The sequence below is a fragment of the Lathamus discolor genome, chromosome 6, assembly GCF_037157495.1.
Source record: "Lathamus discolor isolate bLatDis1 chromosome 6, bLatDis1.hap1, whole genome shotgun sequence".
Lineage (NCBI taxonomy): Eukaryota > Metazoa > Chordata > Aves > Psittaciformes > Psittacidae > Lathamus > Lathamus discolor.
The window spans coordinates 57844000-57859671 of NC_088889.1; the positions used below are offsets into that span (position 1 = coordinate 57844000).

General features: G+C 42.9%; 1 long non-coding RNA gene across 1 annotated transcript in view; it reads right to left on the bottom strand.

Annotated features, from left to right (window-relative positions):
- Positions 1-3521: 3521 nt before the first annotated feature.
- Positions 3522-15672, bottom strand: part of LOC136017820 (uncharacterized) — a 157937-nt gene continuing 145786 nt past the window's right edge. Inside the window, exons 3-4 of the long non-coding RNA XR_010614097.1 lie at positions 8648-8822; positions 3522-3621 (exon numbers count right to left, since the gene is read on the bottom strand). This is a non-coding gene — a long non-coding RNA (uncharacterized LOC136017820). The remainder of the gene's footprint in view (positions 3622-8647; positions 8823-15672) is intronic.

Sequence of the window (15672 nt, forward strand, 5' to 3'; positions counted from 1 at the left end):
TATTTGACCATTTAATTTTAAATGTTTTCTTGTTTCCGAACCCAAAATCAGAAGATTTTGTGGCAAAATATGCAAACGTATGCACAAAATTTTCAAGAGCTTGAAACCATCTAAGTAAAATAATTTGTAAAAATTATTCTACACGCACCCCCTCCCACCCACCCCCCCCATCCCCAACAAAAAACAAACAACAGCCTGGACAAACCACAAGAGCTGGGAAAGTATACTAGGTCAGCTACAACAACAGGATATCATAAAGGACAAATAAGACTCAGGTTAGATTCCATGAAGCAATTTGGAAATAAATATCCTGGGTTTTTTGGGGTTTTTTTTAGTTGTGGGCCCCTTACCACAAGAGAGACACTGAGGGGCTGGAGCAGGTCCAAAGAAAGGCAGTAAAACTGGTGAAGGGGCTGGAGAACAAGTCTGATGAGGAACAGCTGAGGGAACTGCGGTTATTTAGCCTGGAGAAGAGGAGGCTGAGGGGGAACCTTACTGTTCTCTACAACTACCTGAAAGGAGGTTGTAGTGAGTTGGGAGGCAGCCACTTCTCCCAGGTAACAAATGATAAGACAAGAGGAAATGGCCTCAAGTTGTACCAGGGGAGGTTTAGAAGGGATATCAGGAAAAAAATTCTTTACCAATAGGGTTGTCAGGCATTGGAACAGGCTGCCCAGGGAAGTGGTTGAGTCAACATCCCTGGAGATATTTAAAAGATATGTTCACACCATACTTGAGACATGGTTTAGTGGTGGACTTGGCAGAGTTATGTTAACAGTTGGACTCAATGATCTTAAAGGTCTTTTCCAACTCAAATTATGCTATGATTCTATTCATTTGTTGAACTATGGGAAAAACTGGCAGAGCCACACCTTAAGCCATCCCACTGCCCATGCTACTTTGTCAAACGGAAGAGACTAGCAGCTTTCTGCACTCTTGCCATTGCCTGCTGCTCTCTAGCTCTAACTGGGCTAGCCTGGCTCTCCCTGAGCACCTCCATTCGGGGACTGTGAGTTTTCTGCCCTCTCTTAGTGTGCTTGTTCCAGCAAAGCTGCACCAGGGAGCTACAACCAACAGCTCCTGACTACTGGCACAAGAAGTCCTGAGAAGTTGGCTGGGAGTTACCCATGCATCAGAGGGCTTCATGCAGTACTACGCTCTCTCCGGCACTCCCACACAAAGGATACCTGCTAGGGAAAGCAGGAGCTCCCAAATTGTACAGCAGGCTGCCTTCAAACCTACCTCTCCAAGACCCCTGAGGCCTACTGCACCAGTGCTGGGCAGCAGATAGACACACTCTAGGTTCTCATCACCACTGGCAAGTCCATATATTAGTGAGAAGGATTAAGAAGTAAATATGTATTTTCAGTAATTCTCCAGTTATACAAACCACTATGTAAATCCATTTAAGGAGGTGAGAAAGCCATGCTACAGCAACACCACAATCAGCTGGTAGACAGTCATGTAATAACCACAAAGAAATCCAACGCAAGATGATGCAGCTTCATCTTCCCCAAAGAGAAATAAATCCATCATGGTGATGACCATGTTTAAACTCCGTTTGCAGCTAAGACAGCATCAAAACATTAACAATTTCTAAAATCTACAGGATTTGAAGCTCTGCTATATTCCTATGCTCAGTGCTTTCCCTCTTCTGATTACTGGCAGCCCCATCATCACAATCTTTAAACGATTTGCTGACAGAAATGTCCTTCTACTGAATCATAGAATCACAGAATAGTTAGGGTTGGAAAGGACCATCAAGTTCCAACCCCCCTGCCGTGGGCAGGGACACCTCACACTAAACCACGTCACCCAAGGCTCTGTCCAACCCGGCCTTGAACACCGCCAGAGATGGAGCGTTCACAAGCTCGCTGGGCAACCCATTCCAGTGCCTCACCACCCTTACAGTAAAGAACTTCTTCCTTATATCCAATCTGAACTTCCCCTGTTTGAGTTTGAACAAAGAGATACTATTCTGCATAAACACAAATTGTGAGATGAAATAAGGAGCCTCTTGCCATACAGGTCAGCTACATACAATAGAAATACAAACCAAAATACAACAGAAGAGACCTCAAAGTTTTTGCAGAACCAGAAAAAAGTTATATGAGAATTAAATCCTTAAGGTAAAAAGCCTGTGTAAAACTTGCAGCAGCATGTACAATAAATGCACGCATACACTTGTACATACTGTGTGATTAGGCTTATTCTTACACTTGATGGAAGATACTCAGAAGAAACATATATACTCAGCGGTATTTTCTACCACTTTGGACCGCTTTTAATTGCATGTTCTTTATTGTAATGCAGAAATAGAAGCAAATTTATGTTGACCCATGTAATCTTACATTGATATTTCTCCCCCTCTTCTTCCCCTCTTTTTTTATATTAAAATTACATCCAGTTTTACCTCATAAAATTCGTTTCCTATTTGTACGGAGATAGTCCATCTCCCCCACGTATTTACGTTATGTAATCTGTGAACAAAGATTTAATTATCTGAGGGTTTTCAATAAAACCCATTACATGGCCCAAAAGTACATTAAAAAATTAGATTTGATTTTTTTAGCATCTACCCCTTCTTTCACATTTCTGTTTTAATTTCTGGCTGGCTATCTGTTGCAAACCTGTTGAAACTAGTTGCCTACTACCTTTTAAGAAACTGTCTTTCTGATTAATAAAGAGCTGTTTTCTAGTCTTGTCATTACAACCGATGTTTTCCTTACTTATGCATATTATTTCTTACATCTACAATTCAAATGCTTTTGTCCTAAGAGACTAACGCAGTTTTAGCCTCAGCATCCTCTGACAAAGATGGCTGCTGTCTCCTATTGTGTCTAATTAAAATGGATTTCATTTAGATAAAAAGGTAGTATATATATTGTTGTCTCTTGCAGTATAATTTAAAAAACCTATTTGTTTAATCAGAAAATATCTCAAGATGAGGGACATGTATTCTAGAAGAACTGGATTATGGGGCTTGTTATACACATGCTCAGCAACTCTCCCTTTTATCCTGGTAGGCACGGCTGTGCAGTTAGTCACCACAGAGGTACAGTTTTAGCTCAGCTGGGAGAAGTCAGAGCTGCAGTCCCGGCTGCAATCTTCTTTCGATGGCCCAGACAAGGGTCATTTCTCTTCCTGGTCATGGCTATACCTCATTCAATAGGGGCAAGTGCTTCTGAAAGAGATCTTATTTCTAAAGATGACAGCACCTAACCTAACAACGGAGGGAAAATCTAGAGATATAAAAAGTCAATGCCCCCCACTGCAGACACCACAGTGGGACAAAGAACAACCTCTTAACCTACCCCATCTACAGGTACTCAAGGTACTTCTCATTTCGATTAGCCAAGCCCACGTACAACTGAGAAAGCCAGAGTGCTATTGCTATAATTATTTTATTCCTTTTCTTTCCATTTACCTGCCTTCCTCACCCCTGGGCTCTTTAAAGAAAGACTCCCAGGAGATTCCATTCAAGTGGAGTGAAAACAGTGTCAGTGGGGGCTAAGTTCTGCAGCACAGGTTGTTGTCACCGATGACCTATTCGACAGCAGCAGCACCAGCCTCGCTTTGTCTTCTGCTCCACTAAACAAACTGATGGCAGACTCTGTCCTGCTGCAGAAATATTAAGAATTAAAGAAAGCACAAAGGGAGCAGGCAGCAGGGTTGAAACATTTAGTGGGAATAAGGGAGCTGGTCAATAGAAGAGGATGGAGACTTGATCAAAAGGGGCTGACTTACAATGGGACTTGGGCTAAAAAGGGGTGTGAACTATCCCACAGGTCAAAAATGGCAAAACATTGTGCTCCTGAAGCTGTCACCTTCTGCACAGTAGGGAGGGATCCAGGAGCAAGAAGAAATGCAAAGCTAGCAACTCAATATATAAGCAATGTACAAAGGAAAAAACCTGAAAACATAAATGGTATAAGTCTGTGGTGCTTGCAAAGCAGATGAGACCACTGACCTCAACAAACCAAACAAAAGAAATGTTTAGAGAAGGTATTGGAAAGAAAAAGAAACAAAGTGTGATAAGGAAGAGTGAGGTTTTGGTTAAGGCATTCATCTGGAACTTGGGAGAGCTGGGTCCAGATCAAGACTCTGCCACACATTTCCTGGGGGACCAGAAGTGAGGCATTTAATCTCTCTGAAATTCAGTCCTCATCAGTGAACAACAAATTCTCACAATTTTCACACTTCTCACATATTTTATTTTGGGGGGGAAAGTGGAGGTGGTGTGGGGGTGTCCCTGGCCTCAGCTGTACTTCTCTCATGTCAAAGAGGAAGATGTGAAAAGTTCCAAATTTTGACTTTTTCGATTTTGTAGGCATTTAAATGGTCCACGTTTATTCCTAAATAAGTTTTCAAAGCATTACACTTCCAATCACACCTTTCTACCATTTTTCTACCTTTGAGTCACTGAATACAAAAAACCAGCTGGTGTCCAGTGAATACAGATATCTGAATGCTAGCCAGAGATTTTTTTTTCCCTTCTTTCTTTTTCTGTTTCCTATTTTACCTTTCGTGGTGTGTTGCAAAACACCTTCTCTTCTGACAAGGTTAGAGGAGATGAGAAAGAGTCAAATCATAACACCTTGCACTATCCAAAACTGGAGGGAAAATAAGCTAAAACATTAATAGTAGCTGAGAAAAGTAATTTCCTCACTTTAAACGGGTTTGGCACATTTTCAGTAGAAAGGGAGATCTTTTTCGTTCGTTCTTCTTTCATGTAATTTCATTTAATTTAACTATATTTCCCTCCTTAACTTTTTGCAGAAAGAAAGAAGCCTAGAAGAGTCAAACAGCTAGAGAAAACAGGATTTCTCCAGATACTAAAAGATCTGCACACATTTCAATAACTTGGTTTTGATCCTTGAAAGTTCGAAATAAAACCCTGCCCCCATCCTGAGAAAATGTGTCTGACTAAACTCTGTGCTATGCGACCATCCTTGATAATAATAACAGAGGCTTCCAGATCTTGCAAAACAGACCCCTACACCCATCATTAGGGTGACTGCAGCTAGAGGAGAACACAGCTTGTGTACCTTGAGGTAATAAACCACTTTTTCCAGTCAAGGCAGAAATAAAGAAGGTAAGTTCTTATGCCCAGGCATGTAGCACCATTACATATCCTGGACAGTATGGAAGATCTGCCTGCATCCTTCAAACCTGTGCATAGATGGCGTGAAGATCACTGCCCCAAGGATGAGCTCCTATTTGTCAAACAGCGCCGCCTAAGTGTGCCTAGCAAATGCCTGAGCTGCCTAATCATCAGCTGCTCTTAACTATGGTAGTTCCACAGAAATCTATTCCCAGAGCTGTCCTCAGAGTTTAAATGCTGGCCACCTGGCTGATAGTCTTGCAAGTAATAAAATAATTCAAACAGGTCAAGCTACCAACTCAGAAACAGTGAGGGGTTTTTTTGCTTCCTGCCATGGAGAGGAAAATTTCCAGTCTCTGTTCAGAATTGGCCATCATTATTAAATGCACACATGGATGGGCTTTTTGGCTGTGAAATAAATGACTTAAAGCTGTGATTCAAATAGGTCTATAAAGTGCTTCTATGATGTTCCTCTCCCTTCTTTTTCTTTTTTTTGAAACTGTCTGCTCCGCTGTTCTTTGTAGAGATAAGCCCTTGAAAATCACCCTTCTTAAGGTGTAAACTTGGTGACTATACATTATAGTTAAACATTTGATTTGTCACAGGCTAGAAAAATAGAGAACTTGAAATCTCTTCGTGGTGTATTAAAGGTCACACAATTATAATAAAATCTTGCTCCAGCAGCTCCAGTCACAGACAAATCAGTCTCAAATTTCCAGCGAAAAATGACGTCCCCACCGACTTTCAACTGCCCCAGGAAATCAGGGTACCTCAGGCAGTGTTGATTTTTAGGATGTCCTGAATGCCCATCGTAAAAAACGTGTTACTCAACACAGTCACAGCTCTTTCAGGGTCCTTTGATTGAAAATAGGCTTTTTATTTTACAACCATTTGGGGCATAACCATTTTTCTGGTTTCAGAAACTTAAAAAGCAACCACCTCTACTCTGTTTGGGTGAGACATTACCAGCTTGAATGTCATTTTGTAGTATTCCACACATCAAAATAAAATAATAGTAATATAGAACATAAATCTACATCCTTACAATACAAACTAATCTTCTGGCTTCCCATCAAGTGAAACATATTGACAACTGACAATAGGCAATTAATAGATTAATGAGCATAGCTCTTATCTGTCTACATTATGAGTTTATCTGGTTGTAACAGGATGAACACAACACGGGCCTGTGCTCACAGGAGTGCTGTCCCAATAGAAATGAGATCACTGCAGCAAGATATGAATGCGGTACTTTGATTACCAGGTATCACTCAATGGAACAGAGCAGCCCCCCTTCCTCCCCTCCCCACACTTTATTCTATACATCTTTAAATTATTCAAGGACAAAGAACAGAATATAATTTACTAGAGAGAGAATTAGAGGAAAAGGTTTTACGAAAGCAGAGAGATTAGGTTTTGATCCAGGGTTAAGAAGACTGCCTCTGGCATACACAGAATCTGTCAAGATAGGTGATGGAACGTAAAAAAAACTTTCCACTTAAAACTGAACCTAAACACGGTGAACTCTGCAGTGCTAAATAATAAAATTAACTTTAAAAATCCTTTGATAACCCAAATAAAAACATCAGACATACAAAGTAGCTTTTCAGTGGGTCTAACTCAAAAAAATATATCTGATAGTGGCAAGCCCATTCACATCACAGATAAATTTGACCTGTGGAGGTACAGCAGTGCACTGGGGGATGCTGTGCTTCACATGAAACCTGCAGAAAGGCAGTCTTTCCAAATGACCAAAGCAGGAAGGCAAACAAGGTATGAATTTGGGGAGCCAGAGTACCATTATCTCAATTGTATCCTGATGTTTCTCCTCAGGCCCCTTGTGGTACACTTGTCAGTACATATCTCCCCAGCTCTGTGCTTATATGTTCCCTATTTCCACCACGGGAGGAAGTCAGCTTTGCTTTTCTTGTGCCCAGAGCCAAGTTCCACTCACATTTGCTTGCATGTGTAACCTAAGTTGCCTCGATGGGGCTATTTGTACAGGTAAAATGAATTTGCCCTTGATAGCATTATAAAGTTTCAAAATAAATATTGTGATGTTTTGTGGGTTGGCAAACACAATCTGCAATTTGTTGTGTGGAGATTGTTGTTCTGCTCCAGAATTATGCAGGCTGTTATAATGACTAACGACATGAGACAAATGCAGCATGACAGTTGCATGTTGATCATTCTATACAATTTTGCTCATAGGATATTTATTGGGTTTTTTTTCAGAGTCCAGTGTACCTAAAAGAAAACCACCAGTGGAATGAATTTGAATCAGGCTTGATGTTATTGTGTTGTAATATGCTACACAATAAGAACTGAGGGATTTATTCTGAGGTGGACTGAGCTTCTGCATGAAAACAGAGCCATGATCCTGCTGATGACAGTCTCCTGGGAACGTGGCAGTGGTGGTCCTGGGTACAGCTGTCCCAGCTACTCACTACCAGCCCTCACAGAGCAACATGTTCCTGTGCCTCCCCAGAGTCGGAAGTGCTGGGGGAGTGTTGCATGGATCGCTCTCTGGCTGCTGATAGTTAATTCCAGCAGTGAAGCAGGGGAACAGCTGTAGGCAGAAGCATTTAAACCACAGAAGCTAAAATCACCAGAGAACAACTGAAAGCTCCATAACCCTCTTTAGACCTGGCCCTCTGCTGTTTGAAACAGCTGATGTGTTGAAACGGTGGGAAGGGGCTTAAAGGCTACTTCTGCATGTGTCTGTTCGGCTGACAAAAGGGGCTATACAAGCCCACAGTAATATGGTATTATTATATACTGCATTGAAAAGGAAATTCAGTTTGTGTCTCATTTTTAAGAGCTAATATTCTTTCATCTAATCAAATGGTAAACAGCATTGGTAAATCAAGTTTTGATGGCATGTGTGTTTGCAAACAAAAGTTGATATTCAACCTTTTCTAAGATGATCCCACAAATCTGTGTTGATATCCTCTGTGGTAACATTCTTTAAAAGCCTGGAAAACAGAACAGCTTCTCCTGCACTGCTTTAAACCATGTACAAACACTTCTACATTTCCTAATTGAATGGGACCTTCTATGCATGCAGTGAAAAGCAGCTTTGGAAAACTCAGTGTAGAGAGGGACAGAATGTCTTCCAAGTCCTGATTTTATTCTGTTCCTGGGTATTCTATTCCACAGGAAACCAAAATAAAAACTTCCCCACTGAGAACTGCAATGTGTCATTCAAACGTATCCCTCAGAAAGGCACTCTGCCTTGGGGATGATGTGTTTGTGGATGCCTCCCAGATCACTGCTACACTAAGCAGAAGCTTGTGGGCCCCTCAAGGTGGGGAGAGGAGTCCCACACGTTCACCCCAGCATTTCTTGGCAAAATCTTTATTTGGATGGATGGATCTGAGATCTATTGCTTGTGGTTTCTGGGGAGATCTGCTGACAGAACTACCAAGAAACATCTCCTGCCCATTTTACTGGGTGATGCATCCCAGATTAGAGGATAGGAAACAAATCTGGGTACAGCAATTGTGACTCAGTTTTTCATTGATACTATGAAATGTAGCTTACCAAAAAGATGAACTCTGGTGCTCACGGAGAATAACTGTAACACTGAGGAGAGCAGCTCTTCGGTCACAGAAAATGACTTCAGTTCTTTAAGCAAGTGATGTCTACTTGTTAGACTTCTCACATGGAGAATTAAAAATCCTGCTAAGCCTGTGTTCGAATGTGTGTACTGAACCCACTACAACAGAGAACAAGAAGAAAAGCAATGGAAGAAAAGCAATGAACGAGAGCTGACATCGCTGACAGGAGTAAAACTGTTAATAGACAACAGCTTCTGTTGACATAAAATGGTGCTACTCTATTGAAGAAGGAAGCAGCATGTTTTCTCTTATCTAAGAATATCTGAACACAACTGTTTCTCACTTTCATATTACAATGAATGCTTTAACATACTTAAACATTTTTCTGTGAAGTTAATGAAGCCATGCTTAGATCCGTGGACACATTTACAACCCTTTATTTAGGATATATGGAAAAATAAGGCCCTTTAAGAAATCAGCTCCATGAAGCAGCATTTGGACCAAAACAGAGAGACTGCAAGGCATTTTAATCTGCAGCTGAACCAAATGGTTACCTTCAAAACTGGTAATGCAATGCTGAAACAGGCTGGACAAAGGATTTCAGACACACTTAAGCATAAGCTGGGAGGGGAACACGAACCCCAAAGTAAAGGAGGGGAGCAGACAAGCGTTGGCTCAAGGATGCTTCAGACCTAGTAACAAATACATTAACCATTGTAAAATCTTTCCTATGCTCAGGAAAGGCAACGGAACCTTGTAAAGATCTTTGCAGATAAAAGGTATTGTATTACATCACAGGTAGAACCAAATTTGGTATTAATTCCTCCTTTCACTACTGATCTCTGTTGCTCCCCCAGTCTGGAAAACCAACTAGCAATTCAGCTCAAAAGAAGAGCACAATGCAAAAGAATCAAAAGCCAGCTGAAGAAAGCTACATGCACATTCTCCTCTCTCACCATCAAAGCACAGCTCTGTTCTCCCAACCTCTTTGGCCCTCTGTTTCGGTTTGTAAAATGGAAATAACACTGCAGAAGAGAGCAAGAGTCACAGATCGTGAGCCCACTCAGTGAACTCTGGAAGAAGGAGCTCCCCTTCTGGCCTTCAGCGTTTGTGTGTCTGCAGTACCTCCCATACGGCAAGTGCTACCTACATGGGGAAGATCTGTTTTAGTTCTATGCACAGAAGCTATTTTTGCCTAAAGTATTTGTGGAAAAACACCAGTTTCAGATGCATGACTGACAAACCTCAATTAAAATAGAGGAGATTTTAATACAAACATAAACCTCTTTACAAATCTCAGACTTTCTGACAAGGCATCAGCTGTGAAAATAAAACAGCACATAGATGTGTTTTGTTGCAACAGCAACAATTTAAAGATCAAAGACTTTTCCTATCAGATTCCCCCATACTGACTTCTGAGAATCTAATGAAGTACAAAGGACGTCTGCAAAGTTGAATGTTTGCATATGCTTCATTAATTAGTTTGGCATGTCCTCCATTATCAAAGCTGCATTCATTTTTTACGTTAGCTTGGGCAATCCAGCTCAGATTTTTCATTGTTCATGTTCCTGCACTATTTGGGCTCTGTGTCATTAAAAAAGTGTGTGTGTGTGTGTGTGTGTGTGTGTGTGTGTGTGTGTATCCTGAGCTTGGAATTTGTCATTCTGATGAGATTTCTATAAATGTCCTTCCAGAAAAACTTCCATTGAACTTGACTAGAATGGGAGAGGTGGTGCATACTTGTATTTCTCTTGGAGCTCCTTCAAAGTCCTACTGCAATGCTGTCCTTGCAATCTTGGCATCACATTTCACACTCAGCTCATGATGAACTGAATTTTCAGATTAAAAAAAGCTGATTGGAATATACCAGCTTGTTTAAACAGAATGTTTTGGGCTTTGACAACCCAGACAGGGTTTTTTGCTCAACGTAGACAGGGATGTCTTATAAAACCACTTCTGGAACTCCTAAATCAACATTCTTTGGCAAGGAGGCGACGGACTTCCTAGGTTGCCTGTGACACTTAAAGAGCTGCTTTATCCTCTTTTGAACAGGAATAAGAAACATTTTTCTGAAGCCAATGTTTCTGAGTTTCTCTTTCATTTCCAATTCCCTTGCTTGTGTATCATCCCACACCCAAATATCCCAGCAACGATCTTCCAGTAACACAGAACTGTTAAATACCACCTTCTGCTGTCTGGTTATTCAAAGGAGCAAAAGGGCTACAAGGAAGCAAACAGCAGCGCTGAGAGAAGTGGTGCAGAAGCAGGCTCTAAAGTCTCCACTAAAGTCTCTTACCTAGCTGCTGAAGTACTGGACTGGCTCAATAGCTTTTTCCAGCCCAGCATTCTCTTTAGGTTTTATTGCAGGAAAAAGCTATTCAGTGCCAGTCTCTCGCTGTTGGCAGTACTTAGCATTACCTAACAGTTCACAAGAGTTCTCTAGAACACCCAAAAGAAACTGACAGGAAAACCCATATATTGCCCAAAGCAAAGGGCATATCCTCAGGCAGAACCTATCTTGCCTCTCCACCAATGATAACATGACATGCTAAAAAATCTTCCAACGCTGCAGAGAAATACGAAGTGCATAAGGTAAGAGGGTTGGGGAACACTCTTCCTTGGTTTTACATACTTATTTTCACCTTCTCACAGACATTAGTATACATTCACATACCTTTGTGTGGCATTTCACTCTCTAGTAAATGTCAAATACTCATGAGGAGTTTTTGAAATTAGGAGGAATTTGCTCACAGTTTATGTGCTCCCTCTAGGAACACCAAACCATTTCAGTCAAGATAGAGGCAGGGTCTGAACAATATGCTAAAAAACAACATGGTCTACCTCATAAAATGCATTGCTCCTACTGAAAACCAGGTACCCACTGGCCTCAGTGCTGCTGACAGTGCATTGTGTGCAGCCATGAAATAAAGACCCCAGCATTTTACCGAGCTTCGACCAATCACACTGGACAACATACCAGGATCAATGTGGGAGATGAGAATAAAGACAAAACAGCTCTGGAGATGTCCTAAAGAAGACCAGTAAACAACAGGCCTTCATAGAGAAAAGTGAAAGGAAAATCAAATCAAACTGAAATTTATTGAAGCTTAAAGCTGCTTACGAAAATGGCTTAAGGTGAACGATTAATTTCAAACCAGGCCAAATTGAGGAAAAGAACTTTGATGCACACACCAATTTTGTTCCTCAAAGCCAAGAATTGCCTAATCAATAGTAGCGCTAAAAGGAGATGGGCACTCTCAGGGGTACCATTACAAAGAATTGCACTGGGTTTTAGCCACCTGGCTCCCAATTGCTTTAATAGCTGTCACACGGCTAAAGCCTAGTCTAAAGCTTTAAGACCTTACCCCTCAGTCTTCCTGAGCATCCACTGCTGTCAAGTGGCAAATGCAAAACAACAGGAGGGATTGTAAGATTTACTCCTGTATTGACCAGTATGAGAGCATGCCCAGGAATTTGCACTGCTGTTGCAAGTGTCAGTTACCAGGCGAAGAAAGGCAAAGCAGGAGAGGGTAAAAGGGGTGAGGTAAAGTGAAAGAAACTGCACTTAACCCTTCCTCTGTGGATGTGTTGATAGCAGTCTGCATCAGGTACTCACATTGCTGGGCTAATCCAATCAGCCCTCATCTTCCATTAGCTAAAAATAAACTACCACTTTTTATGTAATGCTCTGACTGCTCACCCCATTCCAAGTTGCGCTGAAAATCTTAACAGAAAACCTTCAAGGGGTTTAAGATTTTAAATCAAATAAAGAAGCAGACAGAAAGAGAAAAATCCAATCAGAGCAGAAAGGGTTGGTTTATACAGGACCTGATTTTCTTTCCATTTTCACCAGCATCAAACTCCACGGGAGAAGTAACTGGAGAGACAGAAGGAAGCAGACAAAATGAGAGGGGAAGGAAGAGTTACTTTTACACTCATATTATACATAATTTTACAAAAGGAGAGGTGCCATCCTGTCAACAAGATCTGGGCTTGACTTTGATCTTGGGCTTGCTAGTGGTCAGCTGCAGGAGAGTGAGCACACTGCTCCCTTTCTCAGGCAGCTTCTACAGTTCCAGAGCCCTCCAGGAAACAGACAAAATAAGCAAACCAAGGAACTTAAAAGAAACCAACCAAAAAAAAACCCCCAAAAAACCCAAACCCAAAACCCCCACCAAAACAGAAAAACCTCCCTCCTGAATCCTGGAACAAAACCTCAGCCTGCTACTTATGGGGGGGGGGGGGGGGGGGGGAGAAAAAGGAGGAAGAAATAAAAAAAAGATAGTCAGTACTAAGCTTCTAACCTAAAGCTTAGAAGGCTGATGCTCAGGCAATGGTTGCAAGAGAAAAAATGGGAATGGAAAAATCTTCCCTAAAATAGTAGATAAGTAGTAGCTATTTGTAGATAACAGCAGATAAATTGTGAGCATGCAAAAACTAAGAAGGGTTGTTTGTTTTGTTGAGGGTTTTTTTTAGAATCAGAGAATCAATCATAGAATCATAGAACAGTTAGGGTTGGAAAGGACCTTAAGATCATCTAGTTCCAACCCCTCTGCCATGGGCAGGGACACCTCACACTAAACCATCCCACCCAAGGCTCTGCCCAACCTGGCCTTGAACACCACCAGGGATGGAGCATTCACAGCTTCCCTGGGCAACCCATTCCAGTGCCTCACCACCTGCACAGTAACGAACTTCTTCCTTATATCCAATCTAAACCTCCCCTGTTTCAGTTTTAACCCATTACCCCTTGTCCTGTCACTACAGTCCCTAATGAAGAGTCCCTCCCCAGCATCCCTATAGGCCCCCTTCAGATACTGGAAGGCTGCTATGAGGTCCCCACGCAGCCTTCTCTTCTCCAGGCTGAACAGCCCCAACTTTCTCAGCCTGTCTTCATACGGGAGGTGCTCCAGTCCCCTGACCATCCTCGTGGCCCTCCTCTGGGCTTGTTCCAGCAGTTCCATGTCCTTTTTATGTTGAAGACACCAGAACCATACACAATATTCCAGGTGAGGTCTCACAAGAGCAGAGTAGAGGGGCAGGATCACCTCCTTTGACCTGCTGGTCATGCTCCTTTTGATGCAGCCCAGGATACGGTTGGCTTTCTGGGCTGCGAGCGCACACTGAAGCTGGCTCATGTTCATTTTCTCATCAACCAACACTCCCAAGCCCTTCTCCGCAGGGCTGCTCTGAATCTCTTCCCTGCCCAACCTGTAGCTGTGCCTGGGATTGCTCCGACCCAGGTGTAGTACCTTGCACTTGGCATGGTTAAACTTCATTAGGCTGGTGTCAGCCCACATCACAAGCGTGTCAAGGTCCCTTTGGATGGCATCCCTTCCCTCCAGGGTATCAACCGGACCACACAGCTTGGTGTCATCGGCAAACTTGCTGAGGGCGCACTCAATCGACTGTCCATGTCAGTGACAAAGATGTTGAACAGGACCAGTCCCAACACTGATCCCTGAGGGACACTACTCGTTACTGGTCTCCAGCCGGACATTGAGCCATTGACCACAACTCTTTGCGTGCGGCCAGCCAGCCAGTTCTTTATCCACCGAGTGGTCCACCTTTCACATTGATGTCTCTCCAATTTACAGACAAGGATGTCGTGCGGGACAGTGTCAAACACTTTGCACAAGTCCAGGTAGATGACATCAACTGCTCTACCCTTGTCCATTAGTTCCATAGCCCCATCATAGAAGGCCACCAGATTGGTCAGGCAGGATTTTCCCTTAGTGAAGCCATGCTGGCTGCCACCAAGCACCTTGTTGTTTTTCATGTGCCTTAGCATGCCTTCCAGGAGAATGTGCTCCAAGATTTTGCCAGGCACAGAGGTGAGACTGACTGGTCTGTAATTCCCCGGGGCTTCCATTTTCCCCTTCTTGAAAATGGGGGTTATGTTTCCCTTTTTCCAGTAATCGGGAACTTCACCTGACTGCCATGATTTTTCAAATACGATGGCCAGTGGCTTAGCAACTTCATTCGCCAGCTCCTTCAGGACCCGTGGATGGATTCGATCAGGTCCCATGGACTTGTGTACATTCAGATTTTGAAGATGGTCTCGAACCAGATCCTCTCCTACAGTGGGCCCAAGGTCTTCATTCTCACAGTCCCTGCATCTGCCTTCCAAGATTTGGGTGGTACGGTCAGAGCTTTTGCCAGTGAAGACTGAGGCAAAGAAGTCATTCAGAACCTCAGCCTTCTCCAAATCCTGTGTAGCCAGTTCTCCTGATAGCTTCTGGAGGGGGCCTACGTTGTCCCTAGTCTGTTTTTTATTCGCTACACACATAAAGAATCCCTTCCTGTTATCCTTAACATCCCTAGCCAAGTTTAATTCTAACTGGGCCTTAGCTTTCCTAACCTGGTCCTTAGCTTCCTGAACAACATCCCTGTATTCTTCCCAGGCCGCCTGTCCTTGCTTCCACCTTTTATAAGGCTCTTTTTTCCTTTGAATTTTTCTCAGCAGCTCCTTATCCATTCAAGGAGGTCTCCTGGCCCTCCTGCTGCACTTCCTTCTAGTTGGGATGCAACACTCCTCATCTTGCAGCAGGTGATCCTTGAATATCAACCAAGAGTCTTGGGCCCCTCTGCCCTCTAGGGCTATATCCCATGGAACCTTACTAAGCAGGTTCCTGAAGAGGCCAAAGTCTGCTCTCTTGAAGTCCAGGGCAGTGAGCTTGCTGCACGCTCTTCTCACTGTCCTGAGGATCTTGAACTTGACCATCTCCTGATCGCTGCAACCAAGGCTGCCCTGGAGCGTCACATTTCCAACGAGCCCCACCCTGTTGGTGAGCACAAGGTCAAGCATGGCACCTCTGCTTGTCGGCTCCTCTATTACTTGCAGAAGGAAGTTGTCTTCCACACAATCGAGGAACCTCCTGGATTGCTTGTGCCGTGCAGTGCCATCGTTCCAACAGATGTCAGGGTGGTTGAAATCCCCCATGAGAACAAGGGCCTGTGAGCGTGAGGCTGTTCCTATCTGTCTGTAGAGTGCTTCATCCACAGGTT